Source organism: Heterodontus francisci, unplaced genomic scaffold (genome assembly GCF_036365525.1).
Source record: "Heterodontus francisci isolate sHetFra1 unplaced genomic scaffold, sHetFra1.hap1 HAP1_SCAFFOLD_54, whole genome shotgun sequence".
In the NCBI taxonomy this organism is placed as follows: Eukaryota; Metazoa; Chordata; class Chondrichthyes; order Heterodontiformes; family Heterodontidae; genus Heterodontus; species Heterodontus francisci.
Genome location: NW_027140250.1, coordinates 12,583,934 through 12,608,231, shown reverse-complemented (window position 1 = coordinate 12,608,231; position 24,298 = coordinate 12,583,934).

The following is a 24,298-nucleotide window of genomic DNA, read 5'->3' as shown; positions in this document are numbered from 1 at the left end:
CAGTATTTAAAGTTGAAATGGAGGATTACTTACCGGCAGACCCGAAAAATTAATAGCCGATAGGTGACAGGGACTTAATACAATTAACGTTAAGTAAAACATCAGTAACAAAGAAATTAATGCAATTAAACAGTGAGAAATCCCCAGAACCTGACCGTTTCCATCCGAGGGTGTTAAAGGAAGTAGGGGAGGACATTGTAGATGCCCTAACTATAGTCTTTCAGAGTACCCTAGATTCAGGAGTGGTCCCTCTGGGTTGCAAAGTTCCACATGGTCACTCCATTTTTGAAGAAGGGTGAAAGGGGGAACAAAGGAAATTCCAGACGAGTTAGCCTGACATCTGTGGTGGACAAATTGCTGGAGTCTATAATCAAGGATACGGTGACTGAACACCTGGAAAAATGTCAGTTAATTAGGGAAATCCAACATGGATTCATGACAGGAGGTCATGCCTGACAAATCTCATTGAATTTTTTTTTAAGAGGTGACTAAGGTATTGGACAGGTGAATGTCGTTGGATGTTATTTATCCAGAAGCCATTTGATAAAGTCCCACATAAGAGACTGTTAACTAAGGTAGAAGCCCAGGGAGTTGAGGGCAAGTTATTGACATGGTTAGGAAGTTGGTTGAGTAGTAGGTGACAGAGAGTGGGGATAATGGGTAAGTACTCCGATTGGCAGGATGTGACAAGTGGTGTCCAGCAGCGATCTGAGTTGGTGCCTCAATTATTCACATTATTCATAAACGACTTGGATGATGACATAGTAAGTCAAATATCCAAACTTGCTGTTGATGCAAAGCTAGGCGGCATTGTAAACAGTCTAAATGATAGCATAAAGCTGCAAGGAGATATAGACAGAGTAGGTGAATAGACAAACCTGCGTCAGTTGGATTTCAATGTGAGGTTCAATGTGAGCAAGTGTGAGGTTATCCATTTTGGACCAAAAAGGTACAGAGCAGGGTACTTTCTAAATGGGAAGAGGTTAAGTACAGTGGATGTCCAAAAAGACTTGGGGGTTCAGGTGCATAGATCTGTAAAATGCCACACGCAAGTGCAGAAAATGATCAAAAAGGCTAATGGAATGCTAGCCTTTATATCTAGAGGATTGGACTTTAAAGACACGGAGGTTATGCTGCAGCTGTACAAAACCGTGGTTAGACCCCACTTGGAATACTGTGAGCAATTCTGGGCACCACACCTTGGGAAGGATATATTGGCCTTGGAGGGATTGCGACGGAGGTTGACAAGAATGATACCTGGACTACAGGGGTTAAGTTACGAGGAGAGATTACACAAATTAGGCCTGTTCTCCCTTGAATTTAGAAGGCTAAGGGATAATCTGATCGAAGTGTTCAAGATATTCACAGGAAAAGGCAGGCTAGATAAAGATAAACTAATTCCACTGTTGGAAGATTCCAAAACTCGGGGACATTGTCTAAAAATTAGGACCAGACCATTCAGGAGAGATGTTAGGAAGCACTTCTTCACGCAAAGAGTGGTACAGGTTTGGAACTCTCTCCCACAAACAGCAGTTGAAGTTAGAACAGTTGTTAGCTTTAAATCTGAGATAGATTTTTGTTAAGCAAAGGTAATAAGGGATATGGGTCAAAGGCAGGTATATGGAGTTCGGCTGCCGATCAGCCATGATCTCACTGAATGGTGAGACAGGCTAGAGGGGCTGAATGGCCTACTCCTGCTCCTATCTTCCTATGTTCCTATAATCTCTTATTAAAGATATTTCATCTTAACAACTCCGATGAATATACAGAAATATCCTGCACAAAACATCAAGCAGTTGTATCATAATACTTGTCGGAATAAAAGTGCCTCTCTCAAACACTGCCTGTGTTAGGTTTGTACGGGCTGATGATGCAAAGTTATGTGGGACAGTAAGCTGTGAGGAGGGTACAAAGAGACTGCAAAGGAAGATAGACAGATTAAGTGAGTGAGCAAGAAATTGGCAGCTGGAATATCAGGTGGAGAAATGTGAGGTTCTTCACTTCGGCAGGAAGAACAGAATCGTAGAACATTTTTCAAATGGTGAGAAACTGTTAAATGTTGGTGTTCAGGAAGGATATACTTGTCTTCGAGGCGAGGAGAGAGAGAGAGACAGAGAAATAGGGTGACGAAGATGGCGAGTATTAAATGTCCCAAAGATACTATGCAGTGTGCATTATAAATTAAAATCTGACACCAAACACACATAAGGAGAGATTAAGGCTGATGACCAAAAGCTTGGTCAATAAGGTTTTTTTTAAGGAATGTCTTTAAGCAGGTATGAGAGGTAGAGAGGCAGAGAGGTTGAGAAAAGTAATTCTCGAGTGTTAACAGGCAGTGGCATTAATTCCTGATTATTGGGAGAGATTTGGAAGGAAATGGTATTAATATTTATGGAGCCGAGACAGTTGATGTGGATAAGGAGCAAATCAGCCATGACCTGAGTGAATGGGTGGGACATGCTCGGGGGGCTGAATGGCCTCTTTCTGTCTTGTTAAGGGTTTTATTAATATCGTTGACAGTGCAATGTTGGTTTTCCGTTTGAAAGGAGCTGATAAGGTCGGAGTTCTCTCTGGTCTCCACTAAACCCTCCCGCCAGCCTTGGAACGACTCATTGATTCATGTCTAAGGGTCCTGGTTTATATTTGCTGAGCCTTCCAGTCTCACTCACTTTCTCTTCTATATTTGACTGTACATCATCCCTACTGTACCTCCACTCTATATCTTATCCACCTGCCAAATTAGCTTAACCACCCCCCACCCCCAAGCAGCATTAGCAAACCTCCCAGCAAGGATGTTGGTCCCATTGCGGTTCAGCTGCAACCCATCCACCTTGTACAGGTCCCGCCTTTGCCAGAAACAGACCCAGTGATCCAGGAAACTAACGCCCTCCCTCCTGCCATGCATTCATTTGCTCTACCCTCTTATTTCTATACTCACTAGCACGTGGCACTGGGAGTAATCCAGAGATTAGTACGTTTGAGGTCCGGCTTTTTAATTTGCTACCTGGCACCCTAAATAATTGTTGCATCACCTCATCCCTCTTTCTACTTATGTCGCTGGTACCAATGTGTACCACAACCTCTGAATGTCGACCCTCCCCCTTCAGAATGTCTTGCAACATTTCCGTGAGATACTTGGCCCCAGCACCAGGCAAGCAACATATCATCCTGGAGTCACTTATGCGGACACATAAACGCCTGTCTGTACCCCTTACGATAGAATCTCCAATCACAATAGTTCCCCCACTCTTTTTCATACGCTGCGGTGCACCTGAGCCACCCGTGGTGCCACTGACCTGCCTCTTGCTGCGTTCCCCTGAGAAACTATCTCCTCAATAGTTTCAAAAGTGGAACATCTGTTAGGTATGGAGATGGACCAAGGGGACACCTGCACTATCAGCATAGTTCTTCTACTCTGGATGTGGGGGTCAGCCATTCCCTTTCTACATGAGCAGTCTTTACCTGCAGTGTGACCACTTCCCTGTACGTGCTATACACGATGATATCAATCTCGTAGATGCTCCACAGTGTTCCCAACCGCCGCTCAAGGTCCGAAACGCGGATTTCGAGTAGCTGCAGCTGGAGACACCTCCTGCACACGTGTTCGCCCTGGACACTGTAAGTGTCCCTAACTTCCGATATCGCTCACGAGCAGCACTCCTAGTTGTCGAGCTGCCCTGCCATAACGTACCCTTAATTTGTACCCTTAAATTACCCAACAATTAGATGATTTACACAAAGTAGCTTGGGTCCCTAAAAAAAAACTACATACTGTATTTAAAAAACTGTAGACCTTTCCCTTTACCTTTACTTTTCAACCCAGCTACTTGGTGTTATTCTCTAACAACTGTTACTCGCCAACTGTTGAGCATTGAAGAAACTTTATTATCCAATACAATATTTAAAATGTGTTTTATTTTGTTTCAAGAATCGACATTCCATTTGATTCCAGGCCTTGCCATGTTTTGTTTGTCTATTCATTTGATTCCTCCAATAATAATTATTTTGTCTTTGTCTCAGTTGTTGTTGCACTTCTGAATCCCAGTGGTCATACTCAAATATTTTCTCTCCTATTTGCTTGATATAAGTTATGTTAAAATAGAAACTGGATTATCTTATAACTCAAATTACTTATTGCAAGTTGCAACAAAATAGTTGCCTATTTAAAGATAAATGCACCACGACTGATTTTACCCCACCTCAACACATTTATTTTATGGATGGATGTTTAATTATGAATCCCAGGAAAAGTTGCAAATCATGTTATCATTCACAACGTACTAAATTGACTCAATACTTTCTTAATGATTCCACTGATTAATTATTATGAGGATTAAGTAGCGTTAGTCATTTTAAAAAATCATTCCAAGAACCTCCAATTCCCCACAGGACAAAATCTGCCTCTTCCTTAATCTCATTGTGTTGTTGACCACTCTTTCTATTCTCTAGCTCATGAGTGGTGTGATCTGCACAAATTTGCATCTTCTTACCTTCTAAAATATCATAACCCGAAGTGACTACTGATGATGAAGAATGTTATTATCTGTTAAAACTTCATTGACAATCCTCAGATTGAAGACTGTCACCCGACCTGCTGATCACCTCACTCGATGACAATCATTATCCTTTCACATGAGTGCTGTTTATTCCTAAACTATTATCAAGTAAGTACATACAATTAAAACAACAGATTATGCATGCGGGGTTTACTGTTGATAGGAAACGCACCGAATCATACTGATTTTTTTTTCGTCTAAGATTCCCAAATTCAAATAATGGTGTCGTCAGTTGATAACATCTTTCATTTATGCATCTTAAAAAAAAGGTTTTCCTCAATACTCAGCAACCACCTAGACAGTATTCCCATTAACGTTTTGCAAAATTACCTATGCTTATATCCCTTTAAACTCAGGTAGATTTCCTTTTGAGTGCTTGGAATAGCAACTCATATCAATTTATTTATTATTGATTTAAATGTCATAAACAATTATTTCCATCTTTCGAGGTTTCAGATGAATTTTTCAGAGACACCAATGTCTTCAGTTGTTATGCAAGCTGGCTACAAATAATTACAAAGACTTTATCCAGAAAGATAACAAAAATAAACAAAAGTATGAATGAATTAATGCCAATTCCTGACCTTTTAAAAAAAGAAGGCCAAGTCTTCAGATCAAAATATTACCATGCTTTCATAAATGTTGCAGAAGTCTTAAGCTGCTGGAGTTGATCAATCTCTGTGACCGTATGGTCCACTTATTTAGAGAATCAAAGAACACAAGGTCCATTCGGCTTGGAGCCAGATAAGTTCCTTCTGCCCAGATATATGTGTTAATTCAGAAACAGTAATTATCACAAAATCCTAGGTGGATACAAAATTGGCTTTGTGGCAGGAAACAAAGGGTAGTTGTTGATGGGTGTCTTAATGACAGGAGGGCTATTTCCAGTGGTATTCCGGGGGGCTCAGTACTTGGTCCCATGCTTTTTGTGGTATATCTTAATGATTTGGATGGAAATGTAGGGGGCATGATCAAGAAGTTTGCAGATAAGACGAAGATTGGCTGTTTTGTAGATAGCAAGGAGGATAGCTGTAGGCTGCAGGAAGATATTGATGGTCTGCTCAGATGGGCACCAAAGTGACAAATGGAATTCCAGGCAGAGAAATGTCAGGTGATGCATTCTGGGAGGTCAAACAAGGCAAAGGAGTACACGATAAATGATAAACTAATGAGAAGTGTAGAGGGAGTGAGGGGCCTTGGAGTCAATGTCCACAGATCCCTGAAAGTAGCAGGACAGGTCGACAAGGTGGTCCAGAAGGCATATGGAATCCTTTCCTTTATTAGCTGTGGCATAGAATATGAGAGCAGGGAGGTTATGCTGGAACTGTATAAATCATTGGTTTGGCCACAACTTGAGTACTGTGTGCAGTTCTGGTCACCACATTACAGAAAGGATGCAATTGCACTAGAGAGGGTACAGAGGAGATTTACGAGGATGTTGCCAGGACCGGAAAAATGCAAGTAGGAGGAAATATTGGATTGGCTGGGGTAACTCTCCTTGGAACAGAGAAGTCTGAGGGGAGATCAGATTGCAATGTACAAAATCCTAAGGAGCCTGGATAGAATGGAGGTGAAGAATCTATTCGCCTTAGCAGAGAGGTCAGTGCCGAGGGGGTATATCTTTAAACTGATTGATAGAAAAGTAGAGGGGAGATGAGGAAATAAAAATTCACCCAGAGAGTTGTAGTGATCTGGACCTCACTGCCTGAAAGGGTAGTTGAGGCAGAGACTCTCAACTCATTGAAAAGGAGTCTGGATATGCACGTCAGCTCCGAAAATCTGCAGGGCTCAGAACCAATTGTTGGAAGGTGGGATTGGAATAGGTGGATCCTTTTTCGGTTGGCACAGACACGATGGGTCAAAGTGGCCTCTTTCTGTGCATTAAACATTTTATGTTTCGATGATTCTATGGTTCTTGGAAGCTTAAAATACTAAATTATTCCTCTTTGCTGCTGATATTCGTTCTATGTTTTTGAACAATCTTTTTCCTCGTAATTCAAATGACATCTTATTCACAGGTCTTGCTGTTCTATGTCCGGTTGTTCCCCTCATGGATTCCCAATCTTGAATGAAAAAAGTTGGTCAGACTAACAAGAGCAAGATTCCACTCAACTTCACAACCAGTCATTTCGTTTTAGCCTTTTTCAAGGTCTGGCCCCAAGTTGCACCATTGTATGTTTTGGGGTTTTGAGGCTGAAGCACTTTTATCTAAAAATTCTCAGTTCTGAATTTTCAATTTATTACAATCGGGTCCTCAGTTGTGCCTGACCTAACAAGTTACAAATAACGGCTGCTTATGAATCCAGTATAATTTATTAAGCAAGATGTTATGAAGACTTAACAAAAAAGCACTGGAGACAACATGGAAGTTTTTTATCCTACAAGGCCAGAATTCCTTGAATGTTGCCAGCACAGGCGATCCCTTTGTTCTCCTGTCTCTGAATTGACATTACGTTGAACTGTGTTTCCGAACAATTACACCACAGACACCTTTGTAAACCGTACAAGCAAAGACACTGAGTTTACATCTTTTGGGCTTCCGATTCCTTATTATGATATTCTTTGAATTAACTCTTCCATTAGTTTCACATGAGGTTCATCTGCTGTCACCGCACCTCTGTAATTCGAGTGGAGTTCGCTAAAAGCATGTCCATCTCTTATTTCCTAGGCTCTGAGAGTTACCATTTCATTGCGTGAACAAATAACACATCCTTGTACATACAAAGCAGTTATACAAGCAATATTTCATTTTCATATATACAATGTCAACTACCATCAACAATTCAACTCAACATTCCCAGGGTGCCAAAGCAATTAAGAATAAATGTTTCTAGTGGAATATCAGAAAAAAAACGTTGTTTTTAAATAGAAATGTTTTCTTCTACAGATATATTTAATTGTTCAAGTCAGTTAGCATACTTATTAAACTGCATGATTTTTGTTTAATGATAGGTGTCATATCCAGTTCAAGCTTCTTTCACATCAGCTCCTTTCGGCAGAGCAATCACTCTCCTCCCGACTCCTTTACGAAGGTCATCTCTTTCCCTTCGCTCATTGCTCGTTATCTTTTTTGATTTCCGCTAGTTTAATTCTGATCCTCCTGCTCACGACTCCCTCTTGCCGTCGCTAACAGCTCTTGTGTTTGTATTTACTCCTGCAGGCCATTTTCTTCTGGACCTCCAGCGGTCACCTCTTGTCCATTAACCACTGGATATTTAAGATGGTCTCAGTTGCTTTGTTTATTAATTAATTTAATAATTGATGTAACTGCATATTTCATGGTGCTCTTTAACTGCTCTCTGAACTCAGACTGAGTGGCCACATAAATAAGTGTGTTTGCACAGCAACTGAAATTCCGCAGTATATATGGAACATCTTCAAAGGTATAATTAGAAACATCATCGAAGTAATAATCAGCACCAAAGATATATAAAATATACAGCAGCCACAGAAATATAAAACTGCCAGATATGGTGAAGAGTAAAATCATGGACTTCCTTCTTCTCTCCATTTCAGAGTCACTGTGATTATCTTTCTTGCTCTGACCCCTCAGTCTCGGACGAACACGACTGGTCATAAAATGTGTCTTATAGTCAGAGCGTTCAGCAACATACTTAAAATGAATGGCAATAATGGTGTTAAAACTTTTACAAACAATCTGAATCCAATCCATCGCGGGTCAGTGAAATAACTTGGCTTATTAGAGCAGCCCCATTGTACACTGTCGATTACCCATTTAAGGTAAGATCTAAAGTAGGTGGGAATATTTTTTAGTAAGAGCAGTATGCTAGTTATTGATAGAACCACAGCTGCAGTTTTCCTGGTGCAATATTTTGATTTCAGCTTCTGACAACAAATGGCGACAAATCGATCAAATGTGAAAGCGATGGTGAACCAGACGGAACAGTCCACGACTGCACGGGTCAGGACATAACGAGAGAGAAACACAAAGGTGAGGTCCAGGAAATTTAATGGGAAATAATGATCATTGATTTTCCGGAGTATGATCTCAGTGATAATGACCAGTCGATCCGCCGTTGACATGGCCACCAGGTAGCGGGTGGTGCAGCTGGAGAGTCCGCAATTTCCCTTGGACAGGATCAGAATTGACACTAAATTAGCTGTAAAGGAGAGAAGGGAAAAGTGGCTGTAAATTACTGAAAACCATTCTCCGCTTCTCAACCCAGGCAGGAAGGATTTTAGCACCAAAGATCGTGTGGGTTGGGATCGGGTGAGATCGGGTCCATGACCTCAACCTACATCCAACCTCAGCACTTCGAGATTTAACAAATCCTGGAAGGGGAGGAACAACACCCCGCTCACCGGACGCTGGCCAACTAGTTAAATGTAGCAATGAGGAGCCAAGAAACGGGTGGATTGGAGAACTGCACCCGGTCTCCAACCACTCGCAGTGTCTGAACTCATCCCGGACTCGAATCTCTCCCTGGGGACGAAGGAATTCCTCCCAAACTCGAACCAGTCCGTCGGATTGGAGGCACTCATCCGTCTTGGACCACTCCCTCTAATGTATAAATGAGTTAAATTGAAAAGGGAATTTACTGAGTCACTGCAAATGTGATCACAGCACGGGCATTATTTTCTGCAGGAATATCACTGAAAGAATAGTGTTATAATAAAGTTTTATAGCGGTGGTTATTGAACACATAAATAATGTGTATTCTTCTGGGCGACACATTATAACAAATATCCAGGGTAACCAGCAGGTTCACATATTCTTCACATTAGTAATACCATAACAGAGAGATTATAATTATCGGGATCTGTCGTAGCTCTGTTCTGATGTTAAGAGAAGGCTGCGTGTTGAACTAATAGAGGCCTTTAAAATTGTATAGTGGTTAGAGAGGGATAACGTGAAACTGCTATTTCCACCTTTTCTGGTGACCAGTTCTGCAATTCCTCAAAATAAGATGGTGATCAATAAATGCATGATGGAATTCAAGAGAAATGTAATTACTCGGAGTGCTGAGAACGTGGAATTGAGACCTTTTGGAGTAGTTGAAATGGAAAAACAATATATGCAGAAGCGAGGTTCGTGCATGAGGGAGACAGGATTGGAAGGATATACAGATAGGCTTAGATGAGCTGAAATGAAGAGAGGCTCGTGCAGAGCAGGAAGAAACTTCTAATCTCGTTGTGCCGAATGCCCAGTTTCTGTGCTGTAAAATCGGTAACTTGTCTATTAACAAGTCATAGTCATCAGTTTTGTTTCGTAATATTGAAGAGGATTATTTATTATTGCAGTCACTCATGACCAAATGCTTCTCAGGACCACGCTCGGGAAGGAAATTAATCAGCACCTGATAGTGCTGTCAACAACTCTACTTAGAGTAAGAGTAAATTGGGGTCACACATTGAATACAATGACAGATACTCCAGGAAATACATGGTCCCTAATGCTACGTTGTCCACCCCAGTTAGTCAGCCACAATCAGTGCAATTCTGGAGTGTCAGAGACTCCCAGTTATACATGATCGCTGAGGTCAGGTGCTCCAGTCCAGTTAGTTCACACACATTGTATAATTCTACGTTAACAGATAATTCCAGTAACCCTTCCCCTCTGAGATTTTTCTGCTTTGAGCTGTGATGCTGCAGAACATAACATTCCACAGAATCCAATAACTTTACAATGTAGAATGCCTTGAACTAGAAACATTTGAGACAAAAGATTAAAACTGCACATATAATTCAAGAAATTAATGCAATTATATGATTGAATGTGTGTCTGTGTAACTGTAATTATTCGATTATATGTAACATTATTATTCCCATGGTAATGAAAAAAGCCAGCTCTAACACAGATTTACAAAACTTCATTGGGTATAGATACTTTCCAGGAACGCCAATTATAGCAAGGATCACAGAGAATATGTTCCTCACCCAATGAATTGGTCGGTGCATTTTCTGCTTGGAGTGATCGGTCAGTTCATGCTGCAGGTAATATCTCTGAAATACATTCTGAGGTGACACATTCCCAGTGTGTTAACTTTATATCCTCCCGGATCAATATGGGGATACTGAGGTATGCAAAATTGTTCAAACAGTTTTTTTTCTTAATCTTTGAACAAACAGATTACGACAAACAGATTAATTCCCTGTTGATGGAACATATTTTCCACTAAAATTGAATTGGACCAATCCCCACCCCCAAGACTGGACAAATCTGATCACAATAAGCAACGAATCATAACTGGAAGCTGTGTTAAACAGAAATCAAGGAAGTCCTACAAAAATCACGAGTCGCATCTGTAGATCTCATGTTGTTTTAGTGATGGCCTTCACTCTGCATGACAATTCAGAAATTAAATTGCTAACGTCAGAGAAGCCTTTAAGGGATGTTCGTCTATACTTTGGACGCCTCTTATCTGTGCAATTCCGTTCAACAATTAATATATTCAAACAAAAAGGAACGTATAATGGTTGTTACACATCAGTGGGCCATTTCATCTGCCTTGACCGTGTCAGCTCTCTGCACGGGCAGCTCAGCTAATCTCACTCCCACATCTCCTCATCACTGACCTGCATTGTTTTTCTCTTCAGTTGTTTATTCAATTCGCTTCTGACTGAACCTGGCTTCACCACATTCTCAAGCAGTTCATTTCATGTCCCAAACACGTGCTGTGTAAAAATACGTTTCCCTCATGTCGCTATTGATTCTTTCGCCAATCCCTTAATCCTGTGTCAGTTGGTTTTCGCTGGTCTGCCAATGAGAGCAATTTAAACCGTGCATGGCTTGGAACAACTCTATCAAACTTTCCCTCAATTTCCTCTTTCAGGTGAACAACCCCGATTCTCGAATCTGTCGGCAGAAAACATCTGTCACCCCTAGAATTTTCTCTTGAACATTTTCTACACCCGCTCTAAAGCCTACACATTGTTCCTCAAAGTGTGGTGCCGAGAACTGGATACAATGGCAGGACTGTCAATACCGTTCTATCCTTCACACAGTCGGAGCTACTCCGTTTCCCTTTTCACCCTCTTTATCCAATATATCGATAATTGTTTTTGTGTCAAACCCTTCTTTCACATCGAGATCGAAAATTTAATCAAATTTGCATTTCAATATCTGTACCTCCCTCGCCTGAAAACGGTCTATCTGTGACTCTTCACTTCTCTTCCACGAATTCCCTCTCTCCATTGAAGTGGACGGACTCTGCATTAATATTTACTATAATCCGCCAACTTCCACAGTTACCTTGACCACACTTCCTCCAACTCCACGTTGCGTAAATAGTAACTTCCATTCACTCAGTTTCCTCATTGCCTTCTGTTTGTCCCAACGGTGCTATCTTCCAAACCAGAGCTTCCACAGTCTTTTCATTTCACATTAACCGTGCATTCCTCACATTAGTTTTGCAGAGGCCTCAGCTTTATCTCTCCCATCACCCGAGTGACTGTCCTCACCTCCTTCCCTGCCTTCCAGGACCATGATATTAATTCACTTATTCTCACTGTCCAGTCCAACTGCTTTCAACACATCATTCTCCTCCATCTCCACCATATCCACCTAAAATCATGAACGAAACATCTTTGTTCACACTTCTGTCATGGCCAAGATCTGATTTGCTTGCCCGCAGCTCCTTTCTATGCAGGTGCAAGAGATGCAACAGATTTCCTTTCACCTATGGTAATAAGGTCATTAGAAATAGAAGTTGGATTAGTCCATTCAGCCCATAGATCATGTTCTGCATTCAATATTATAATGGCTGATCTGACCATGGCCGTATTTCCAATTTCCCGCCAGACAACAATCAGTCTTCACTCCCTCGTGAATGAAAAGTCAGTCTAAACCAGTCTTGAATATATTCAATGACCCGGGCTCCAATTATGTCTGGGTAAGTGAATTCTAAATGCGATGGAACTTTCAAGAGAAGACATTCCTCCTCATCACCATTTTAATTGGGAGACCGCTTATTCATAAACGGTGGAGAATGTGCTGAGCTCAGGGCCAGGCAGGGCACCAATGTACCACACATCTGGGCTTAGACTGACGTATCAAGGTGAAGGCTGTTCCTTCTTGTTCCTTGCATGTGGGCATTGCTGGCGAGGCTGGGATTCGCTATCCATTTTTTGTTTCCCTTGGGAACTAGGTGGAGAGCTATCTACTTGAAACGCTGGATTCCATCTGCTTTAGGTACACCTGCAGTGCAATTAGAAAGGAAGTTCCAGGATTTTGACCCAGCAATAATGAAGAAATGGTGATGTCGTTCCAACTCAGGATGTCTATGGTATGGAGGGAACTTTCAGGTGTTCATGTTTCCATGCGTCTGCCGCCCTTATCCTTTTAGGTTTTAGCGGTCTCCTGCTTGAAAGGAGCTGTAGAAATATATTTAGTAACTTCCTGCAGTGTGATGTTATATATGGTGCACACGGCAGCTGGTGTGCTGGTGGTGGAAGGAGTTAAGTGTTAGTATGGTGCATCGGATGAACATCAAGAAAGCCCGTTATCTTGGATCTTGCTGAGGCGCTTGAGTTTTGTTGTCAGCGGCACAGATTCAGGAAAGTGGAGTGTATTCCATGATTCCTGACTTATGCCTTGGAGATTGCGGATGTAAAAGTAAGTGAGTTATTTGTTGCATAAATCCCAGCGTCTGATCTCTGGAGCAGCAATATTTATTTGGCTGGCCCAGTTAAATATCTGATCAAAGGTAACGCCTGTGATATTAATAATGTGGTAATTGGGGACTGACCACAGTGATGACTATCAAGGGGAGGTGGTTAGATTCTCTCTTGTTGGACAAGGCCATTTCATGGCAAATGTGTGATGCGATTTTTAGTTGCCTTTTATCAGCCCAAATCTGATGCAAACAATACAATGCGGTGTTTTTTGTGGGAGTGAAATAAGACAGTTTCAGTTTGTCCGCCATTCATCCAGAGTAAATTGCTTCTCAACTTGGCCTCAATCTTTGACCGAATAATTGAAAGATGCAAATCACAGGGTAGTTGAGGGAATTATAAACTGCCGTTGGTCTATTTGTTGAACCAAGCCACGAGCTTCACGATTGGCTGTGATAATTTCGAAAAGATGCATTGTAATGATCAGGAGAACATGGAAAATGCTCAGTATTGTGTCATATATGGACAAGAGGAGGGGGTCATTGGATCTGATACAGGCTCTTCAATTCCCCATCAATGCTTAGTTACATGTTTCAAAGGGGAGGTCACAATATGGATAGTTATGATGTTGTGTATAGAACCTTGGGGTATTCAAGGCTTAATCTTGGGAGATAGATGAACCATCTCTTCCCACTACATGGAGAGACATCGTAGTAACAGGGGGAATGCAGAATGGGTGTGCGGGGGTTCGGGCTAATGGGAGGGCCAACCTTGTCTTCTTGTTGATGGAACTGTAGCTCGAGTGTCCAGTTGGTAGGCGATGGAAGAAACTGTTAGCAGCACAGCTCTTACTCAGAGTTCTGGAAGTGATTGACAACAGATTGCAGAGTACGACGGAAAGTAAGCAATACAATTCCGGCCCCAGTATATCATTGTATTTTCTGGGTTACCTAAACACAGCAGCAAGACGGCTCGAACCCCGAGGACGATGTCAGTTCACTGTAAAGGCAAAGCTGCCACAGATTTCACATTCATAACAGAAACCAAAGACGTGGATTCACTGGTGAATCAGATTCAAACCTTGGTCAGTACAAATATCTTCCTATTTAGATAATTTCGTTTCCTTTCTCGAGAAGGTCTATTTTCCCTCGTAATTTTACATGTTGTTCCCAAATGTTTATGTGATTTTATGTTCGATTTCACACATTATCATGATGGATCAGTTCTACACTTACTAACTTGATATTCAACAAACCCCACAAAAATCCTCAAGACAAATCTGCCAACAAAAGCATTGCCCCGTCCTTCTGCCTCTCCCTCAAATGAATTACAATTATTGCACATTTTTACTTTGCGGTGAGTCGGTTCCGTATTGGTTTTAATTACCCTGAGGGAGGGACTCATAGCCTAATAGAATATTTAATTCACCTGCCCTGCACGGCCTGAAGTCAGGCAAATCCCACGCCCTGACAGAGATCAACAAAGGAACATGAAACATGCCAATTACAAGATCTGATCCTGGAAAGGCACAAAATGCTGGACCATTATGTTAATTTGGTAAACATGCATCTGTCAAAGGATAAAGCAGGAGACAGTCTTACTTCCACATAGATTTATTCACAATAATACATACAACATAAGTGCATTCGACATTTACCTTCTCCAGACCAGCTCCCCGATACCCCTCCCTGGGTCGAAACTGGTTATTCCAAATGTACCCTGATCTTTCCACAATTAGTATCAGCTGCTCTTAATCACAATTAGAGCATGAAGCAATACATACTCAATTGGCAAATAATTTGCAACATTGGCTCATAAGCAGCATTTTGTTATCAGTCTATCAATGTGTCCATTGTACATTATTATTTTTCTTGTGATTCCTCTTAATATACAGGCCAAATGTGAGCATTACAGCTCCTGTTTGAAGACCAGAACTGCTCTTCACGTGTCCTGTATTGCATGAATGCCCAACCGCTGGACTGTTCATTCAAAACTCACCCTGAAATCTAACGCGATGGCACTCACTCATACAGCGACATACAAAACACACTTAAGGAAAATACAGTTGAAAAGAATAGTGCACTTTTACAGCTTATCAAAATAATAGTTCATAATTCACATGGCTCGTTCTCGAAACGCCTTCACTCCTGAAGAGTAGCTCAGCTTAGTTCAACAGCCAGAGTCACGTGCTGAAGTAGCTTTCAGGATTCTCTTGAAGGGATAGAATTTCCGCAGGCCACAAACTTGGTTGCTTGTAGTCTCGTTACCACGAGGTCAGTTTGCAGTACCAGTGGATTCGAAATAGAAATACCACGCTACAGTCTCCAATTATTTAGGCTTAGATTTTTCTGCCCTTTTTGCTGTTGCTGTTACTTAAAGAATAAAAAGAAGCCAACATGGTTAGCTTATCATGAGCATTATCACATTTCGCTTTCCCAAACATGGTGTTGGAATTAGTGTGATTATTCATTATCTGGCGTATTGCTTGATTATGGTCTTTGTTTCAGAAAGACCCTTTCAGTTCAGGATTGCCTCTTGGATTGTCTCAGGGTACGGGAGTTGCCACTTCTTAGTCTGGAATGTATCATTTTGTCCTTGTGAGATAGTAAGGCTGTTTAGAAATTCACTGCTCAGGTCAGATGACTATTGGTGGCCATTATTTGCGGCTCGTATTGTCCATTTTAAAAGAAAAGTCACTTACAAAATGCTACACACTCAGTGAAATTCTATGTTAAAAGATATGAATTTGACATGGCTCTACTGGGCATGGCAATAATATTAAAGTAATTGTGTCAAATGATATTAGTGCTAAATATCTTGAAAAAATATAAGGCACAAATCCCATTGCACAGGTTCTCCAATTTAAGAAGGCTCCAGCAGTTATAGGACAGCTGACCAGTATCACTCGACTTGTGATGGTTCCTCTCCCCCTTTACGGATGCACTTTTCCAACATACCTTCCACTGCAATGAGGAAAGAAGTGGGTGAACCCAGACCGTAAAGGGTGGGGTGGCAAAAAACCGGTGACATGCAGCGAAATGGTCGCCGACCGCAACCATGACAACTTACATTAGCAAAGCGCTACACACAATCAAAGAGACATCTCGGAAGATGTAATAGAGCAGGTTAAAACAGTGTGACATCCAGAGTGAGTGGAAACGTATCGAGAGTGTGAGATTGATGAGCACGTGGTGAAAGATATCGACTTCCATACGGGTTTTGAAGACAAAGAGAGAGTGGAAATGATGGAGTGCTGGAATTTCCGATGTCCTGGGTACAGTTTTTTGGGGGTAAAACCTGCTGACGGTGCAGCAGAAACTGTGGTGCAGAACAAATACTGTTCGAATACAGATAACAAGGGAGGAGTGGAGAAACTTCACAGCAATTTATGGCTTGGAAGATTGTTCTGATTGACAGGGTGTCATTTGCAACAGGATTGATATGTTAGTCCACGATTCTTCAAATTATTTAAGTGCAGCAATCAGGACAAGGGGAAATTGGTGCAACGCTGCTGGACAGGGATTGGGGTCCTATTCCTGGTCAGGATTTGAGCTGTGGCATTCGGGATACCTGTTGTTTAGGCTGTGCTCCTGATTTGGTCGTGGGTAGACAAAAACTGGAGTCGGAGCCAGGGATAGTTGGATTGGTCATGTGACCCTGTCTTACTGGAAGTTGGGGTAACTTGCGCTGGCTGCTGTTTGATTGGCTCCTGACTTTGTGATCAGATTTCCTCCCTGGGTACCATTGATGAGCTCCAGTGAACTTGGGCAGCAGGTGCTTCTAACAGTGGACACAGTGAGAATGATTCCTCCATATAAATAGAAGAAGAAATAGGAGCGTAGAATGTGGGAGGTCGGCCAGGAGTGTGTTTGAACGTTCAAAACAGGAGCTGATAAATACACGGATGAGCTTTCAGCAGCATTTGAGGTAAAACGGGGGCAGCGGAATGTGTCATTGTGATGGCACAGGCTTGTGGTTGTAAGCTCTTCTCGAGGTTACTGTGTGACCAAGGTTGCGAAAAAAGGGTTCAGTCATCGACTGCTTCCGGGAAAAGGAATTCTGGCTCGAGAGTAAAGTTTGTAACAAGGAACATAGTTAATGGCTTCAGCCTTTCCAATCTTTAATTGAAGGACATTGCTGTTCACCCAGTACCAGATTTCTCACAATCCATGTGACAATCCAGAGACAACTGAGAAAAGACAGATGTGAGGGTGAGGGAGAGTTTGGTGTCTTCAGCACCAATGGTGAAACTGACATTCTGTTTTGGGTGATATCACTGGAATATAGGGAGTTAGGTTGGAAGCTGAAAGGCAGGACGAGCAGAGTCGTATTCTCAGGATTGTTACCGGTGCCACGTGCTAGTGAGGCTGGAAACAGGGAGCTAGTGCTGCTGAACACGTGGCTACAGAACTGGTGCAGGAGGGTGGGATTCAGATATGTAGATCATTGGGCTACCTTCTGGGAAGGTGGGAGCTCTACAAGAAGGACGGGTTGCATCTGAACTGGAGCGGCACCAATATCCTGGGCGGGAGGTTTGCTGGAGCTCTTCGGGAGGGTTTAAACTAGTTTGGCAGGGGGATGGGAACCGGAGCTACGGATCAGTGGATGGGGTAGCTTTTGAACAGGCAGATACCGAGTGCAGAGAGACGGCGAGGACGGTTAGACAATTGACAGGGCAAAGTTGCAGCCAGTATGATGGGTTGAAGTGTATCTATTTTAACGCAAGAAGCGTCAGGAATAAGGGTGATGAACTTCGATCAGTACTTGGAGCTACGATGTTGTGGCCATTACGGAGACGTGGATATCACAGGGGCAGGAATGGATGTTGGATGTTCCGGGGTTTAGATGTTTCAAAAGGAATAGGGAGGGAGGTAAAAGCGGTGGGGGAGTGGCATTGCTAATCAGGGATAGTATCACAGCTGCAGAAAGGGAAGTCGTCGAGGAGGGTTTGTCCACTGAGTCATTATGGGTGGAAGTCAGAAACAGGAAAGGAGCAGTCACTTTGTTGGGAGTTTTCTCTAGATCCCCCAATAGCATCAGAGACATGGAGGAACAGATTGGGAGGCAGATTTTGGAATGGTGCAGAAGTAACAGGGTTGTTGTCATGGGTGATTTCAACTTCCCTAATATTGATTGGAAACTCCTTAGTGCAAATAGTTTGGATGGAGCAATTTTTGTCAGGTGTGTCCACGAAGGTTTCCTGACTCAACATGTAGATAGGCAGACTAGAGGGGAGACTATGTTCGACTTGGTGCTTCGCAACGAACCAGGCCAGGTGGCAGACCTCTCGGAGGGAGAGCATTTCGGTGATAGTGATCACAACTCCCTGACCTTTACTGTAGTCATGGAGAGGGACAGGAGCAGACGGGATGGGAAAATATATAATTGGGGGAGGGGGAATTGCAATGCTATTAGCAGGAACTGGATAGCATAAACTGGGAACAGATGTTCTCAGGGAAATGCACGAAAGAAACGTGGAGGTTGTTTAGGGAGCACTTGCTGCGACTGCTGGATAGATTTGTCCCGATGAGGCAAGGAAGGGATGGCAGGGTAAAGGAACCTTGGATGACAAGAGATGTGGAACAGCCAGTCAAGAGGTTGAAGGAAGCTTACTTAAGGTTGAAGAAGCAAGGATCAGACAGGGCTCGAGAGGGTTACAAGGTAGCCAGGAAGGAACTGAAGAATGGACTTAGGAGAGCTCGAAGGGGACATGAAAAATTCTTGGCGGGCAGGATTAAGGAAAATCCCAAGGCGTTCTATACTTATGTGAGGAACAAGAGGATGGCCAGAGTGAGGGTAGGGCTGATCTGGGATAGTGGAGGGAACTTGTGCCTGGAGTCGGAGGAGGTAGGGGAGGTCCTAAATGAATACTTTGCCTCAGTATTCACTGTTGAGAGGCACCTGGTCGTTTGTGAGGACAGCGTGGAAAAGGCTGATATGTTCGAACAGGTTGAGGTTAAGAGGGAGGATGTGCTGGAAATTGTGAATGATATGAGGACAGATAAGTACCCGGGGCCAGACGGGATATACCCAAGGATATTACGGGAAGCGAGCGAAAAGATTGCCGCGCCTTTGGCGATGATCTTTGCGTCTTCCCTGTCCACTGGAGTAGTACCGGATGATTGGAGGGCGGCAAATGTTGTTCCCTTGTTCAAGAAAGGGAATAGGGATAACCCTGGGAATTACAGACCAGTCAGTCTTACGTCGGTAGTGGGCAAATTATTGGAGAGGATTCTGAGAGACAGGATTTATGATTATTTGGAAAAGCATGGTTTGATTAGAGACAGTCAGCATGGCTTTGTAAGGGGCAGGTCCTGCCTCACAAGCCTTATTGAATTCTTTGAAGATGTGACAACACACATTGATGAAGGTAGAGCAGTGGATGTGGTGTATATGCATTTTAGCAAAGCGTTTGATAAGGTTCCCCATGGTAGGCTCATTCAGAAAGTAAGAAGACATGGGATTCAGGGAACGTTGGCTGTCTGGATACACAATTGGCTGGTCCATAGACGTCAGAGGGTGGTAGTAGATGGAAAATATTCAGCATGGAGCTCGGTGACCGGTGGTGTTCCACAAGGATCTGGTCTGGGACCTCTGCTCTTTGTGATTTTTATAAATGACTTGGATGAGGAAGTGGAGGGCTGTGTTAGCAAGTTTGCCGATGACACGAAGGTTGCTGGAGTTGTGGATAGTGTGGAAGGCTGTTGTAGGTTGCAACGGGACATTGACAGGATGTGGAGCTGGGCTGAGAACTGGCAGATGGAGTTCAACCTGAAAAAGTGTGAAGTGATTCATTTTGGAAGGTCGAATTTAAATGCAGAATACAGGTTTAAAGACAGGATTCTCCGCAGTGTGGAGGAACAGAGGGATCTTTGGGTCTATGTCCATAGATCGCTCAAAGTTGCCACCCAAGTTGATAGGGTTGTTAAGAATGTGTATGGTGTGTTGGTTTTCATTAACAGGGGGATTGAGGTTAAGAGCTGCGAGGTTATGCTGCAGCTCTATAAGGCCCTGGTTCGACCACACTTGGAATATTGTGTTCAGTTCTGGTCGCCTCATTATAGGAAGGATGTGGAAGCTTTAGAGATGGTGCAGAGGAGATTTACCAGGATGCTGCCTGGACTGGAGGGCATGTCTTATGAAGAAAGATTGAGGGAGCGAGGGCTTTTCTCATTGGAGCGAAGAAGGATGAGAGGTGACTTGATGGAGGGGTACAAGATGATGAAAGACGTAGATGGAGTGGATAGCCAGAGACATTTTCCCAGGGTGGAAAGGGCTATCACCAGGTGGCATAATTTTAAGGTGATTGCAGCAAGGTTTCGGGGAGATGTCAGAGGTAGGGGTTCTTTACACAGAGAGTGGTGGGTGCGTGGAATGCGCTGCCAGCGGTGGTAGTCGAAGCAGATTCATTAGGGCCATTTAAGCGACTCTTGGATAGGTAAATGGATGATAGTAGAATGAAGGGTAGGTAGTTAGTTTGATCTTCGAGTAGGTTAAAGGTTCGGCAACACATCGTGGGCCGAAGGGCCTGTACTGTGTTGGACTGTTCTCTGTTCCATGTTCTATGTAAATGAGAAATAGACCTTTCGAGATAAACAGAGGCACTGCTGCAGAAATTGGAATAGAATCCATTGATGTCGATATTCTGACGATGATTATAATGATAAGAATGGAAGCAGATGATTGCACTTCCAGACACGGGGACGATGGTGGAGAGATCTGGAGCATTGGCTGATCAACTCAGTCCATTCCTGCAGACAGGTCACGAACTCGAGGAGGAAAAGTAAATTTTTATTTTCAGTTACACAGGATGCCATTTGTGATTTTGATAAGAGCTGAATGGTACTGTGGCAGTGACGGATGTCTGATTGGAGGACTTCAATCATGGAATTCTGGAAAAGATAGCCACAAATTAAGGTGGCAACAGGGAAAGGCAAGAGCTTGGGATGGAAACCGAGTTTGGAAATCGACTAAAGAAAAGGTTACAAAATAAAAACTAAATGTCCTGGAAATATACAGCAGGTCTGGCTGCATTTGTGGAGAGAGCAACAGAGTTAACCTTTCAGGTCAGTGAGTTTTGATCAGAACTGGCAAAGGGTAAAAATGTGGTAGGTTTTAAGTAAATAAAGCGGGGGTGGGGCAACAGAAAACAAAATTGAAGGTGTTGATAGGCCAGAGGGTCACAGAGAATAACTGACAATGAGGTCATGGGGCAAAGTGAAAGAGACTGTGTTAATGGCGTGGTGAAAGACAACGCGTCAGTCCAGACAGTATGTTAAATGACTGAGTAATAAAAGCTCTAGCCGAAAGCAACACACAGGAATAAACACAGTGGGCAGGAATATGGTGAAAAAAATTGAATGATGAAACAAAGTAAGATAATTAAAGTAAACATGGCATAAAGTTAAAAATAAAAAAAATTGGGGGCCTGTCATGCTCTGAAATTATTGAACTCAGTCTTCAGCTCGCAAGGCTGTAGAGTGCCTAACTGGTGAATGGGATGCTGATGCTCGATCTTGTGTTGATGTTCACTGGTAGACTGCAGCAATCCGAGGACAGAGATGTGGGCTTAACAGCAGTGGTGTGTGTTGAAATGGCAAGTGACAGATGGATCAGGATCATGTTTTAAGACTGAGTGGAGGTGTTCAGAAAAGTGCTTACCTAATCTACGTTTGGTCTCCCAAATGTAGAGGAGACCACAATGTGAGCAGCGAATGCTGTATACTAATTTGAAAGATGTACAAGAAATGGCTACTTCATCTGAAATGGGTGTTTCCGGCCTTGGATAGTGAAGCGAGAGGAGTAAAAAGGCAGGTATTACACATCCTGCGATTGCATGGGAAGGTGCCGTGGGAAGGGGACGAGGTGGCGAGGGTAATGCAGGAGTGGACCAGGGTGTTGCAGAGGGAACAATCCCCTCAGAAGGCTGACAGGGAGATGAGATGTATTTGGTGGCGCATTACGCTGGATGTGGCGGAAATGGCGCAGGATAACCATGTGCATGTGCAGGCTGGTGGGTGGAAAATGTGGAAAAGAGGATCCCTGTCGCAGTTCTGGGAGGGAGAGGAAGGGCTGAGGGTACAGTTACAGGAAATAGGCCGGACACGGTTGAGGGCCCTGTCACCCACAGTGGGGAGGAATCCTTGGTTGAGGAAAAGATAAACCATATTAGAGGCGCTGTCGTGCACAGTGAATCGTCACAAGGTTGAACACAGCTTCCAGGGAAACCTGTGCATTGAATAGTCACAAGTCTAAAACACATGGCCTGGGCGGAAGATGCACGGTTAATTATCACAAGATTAAACACAGGGACCAGGGACTCCTGCACAGTGATTGGACACATGTTTAAGCACAGGGCCCGGGGGGAACCTGCACAGTGAATAGTCACAAGTTTAAACACAGGGCTCGGGGGATCCTGCACAGTGAATAGTCACAAGTTTAAACACAGGGCTCGGGGGATCCTGCACAGTGAATAGTCACAAGTTTAAACACAGGGCTCGGGGGAACCTGCACAGTGAATAGTCACAAGTTTAGACCCAAGGCCCGGGGGTCTTGCACAGTGAATAGTCACAAGTTTAAAAACAGGGCCTGGGGGTCCTGCACAGTGAATGGTCACAAGCTGAAGCACAGGGTTGACGGGGGGTGGTGGGGGGGGGGGGGGGGGCTGGGGGTGGCGGGATCCTGCACAATCAATAGTCACAAGATTAACAACATGGCCTGACTTGCACAGTCAATAGTCAGAAGATTAAACACAGGGTCTGGGGGATCCTGCACAGTGAATAGTCCCAAGTTTAAACACAGGGCCCAGGGGATCCTGCACAGTGAATAGTCACAGGTTTAAACACAGGGTCCAGGGGATCCTGCACAGTGAATAGTCACAAGTTTAAACACAGGGCCCAGGGGATCCTGCACAGTGAATTGTCACAGGTTTAAACACAGGGTCCAGGGGATCCTGCACAGTGAATTGTCACAGGTTTAAACACAGGGCCCAGGGGATCCTGCACAGTGAATAGTCACAAGTTTAAACACAGGGCCCAGGGGATCCTGCACAGTGAATAGTCACAGGTTTAAACACAGGGTCCAGGGGATCCTGCACAGTGAATAGTCACAAGTTTAAACACAGGGCCCAGGGGATCCTGCACAGTGAATTGTCACAGGTTTAAACACAGGGTCCAGGGGATCCTGCACAGTGAATAGTCACAAGTTTAAACACAGGGCCCGGGGGATCTTGCACAGTTAATGGGTACAAGTTTAAACACATGGCCTGGGGGAAAATTGCACAGTGAATTGTCGCAAGATTAAATACACGGTCCGGGAGATCCTGCACAGTGATTCGTGTCAAGTTTAAACACATTGCTCGGGTGGATCCTGCACAGTGATAGGTGTCAAGGTTAAACACAGGGCCCCGGGGGGATCCTGCTAAGTGATTCGTAATAAATGGAAACACAGAGCCCGGGGAGAAACCGCAGAGTGAATAGTCACATGATCAAACACAGGGCCTGCAGAGAGGCCGCACAGTAAGTAGTCACAAGATTAAACACAGGGCCCCGTGTGAAGCCGCAGTTTGAATAGTCACAAGAGTAAACACAGGGCCCGGGGTAAGCCACACAGTGAATAGTCATAAGATTAAACACAGGGCCAGGGGGGAAGCTGCACAGTGAGTAGTCACAAGATTTAACACAGGGCCCAGGGGGAAGCCGCACAGTGAATAGTCACATGATTCAACACAGGGCACGGGGGAAGCCGCACAGTGAATAGTCACAAGATTAAACGCAGGGCCCTGGAGGAAGCCGCACAGTGAAGAGTCACAAGATTAAACACAGGGCCCGGGCGGAAGCCGCACAGTGACTAAACACAGGGCCCGGGGGAAAGCAACAAAGTGAATAGTCACAAGATTAAACACAGGGCCCGGGGGGAAGCCGCACAGTGATTAAACACAGGGCCCGGGGGAAAACAACAAAGTGAATAGTCACAAGATTAAACACAGGGCCCGGGGGGAAGCCGCAAGGTGAATAGTCACAAGATTAAACAGAGGGCCCGGGGGGAAGCCGCAAAGGTGAATAGTCACAAGATTAAACACAGGGACCAGGGAGAAACCGCAAGGTGAATGGTCACAAGATTAAACACAGGGTTCGGGGGAAAGCCACAATGTGAATAGTCACAAGATT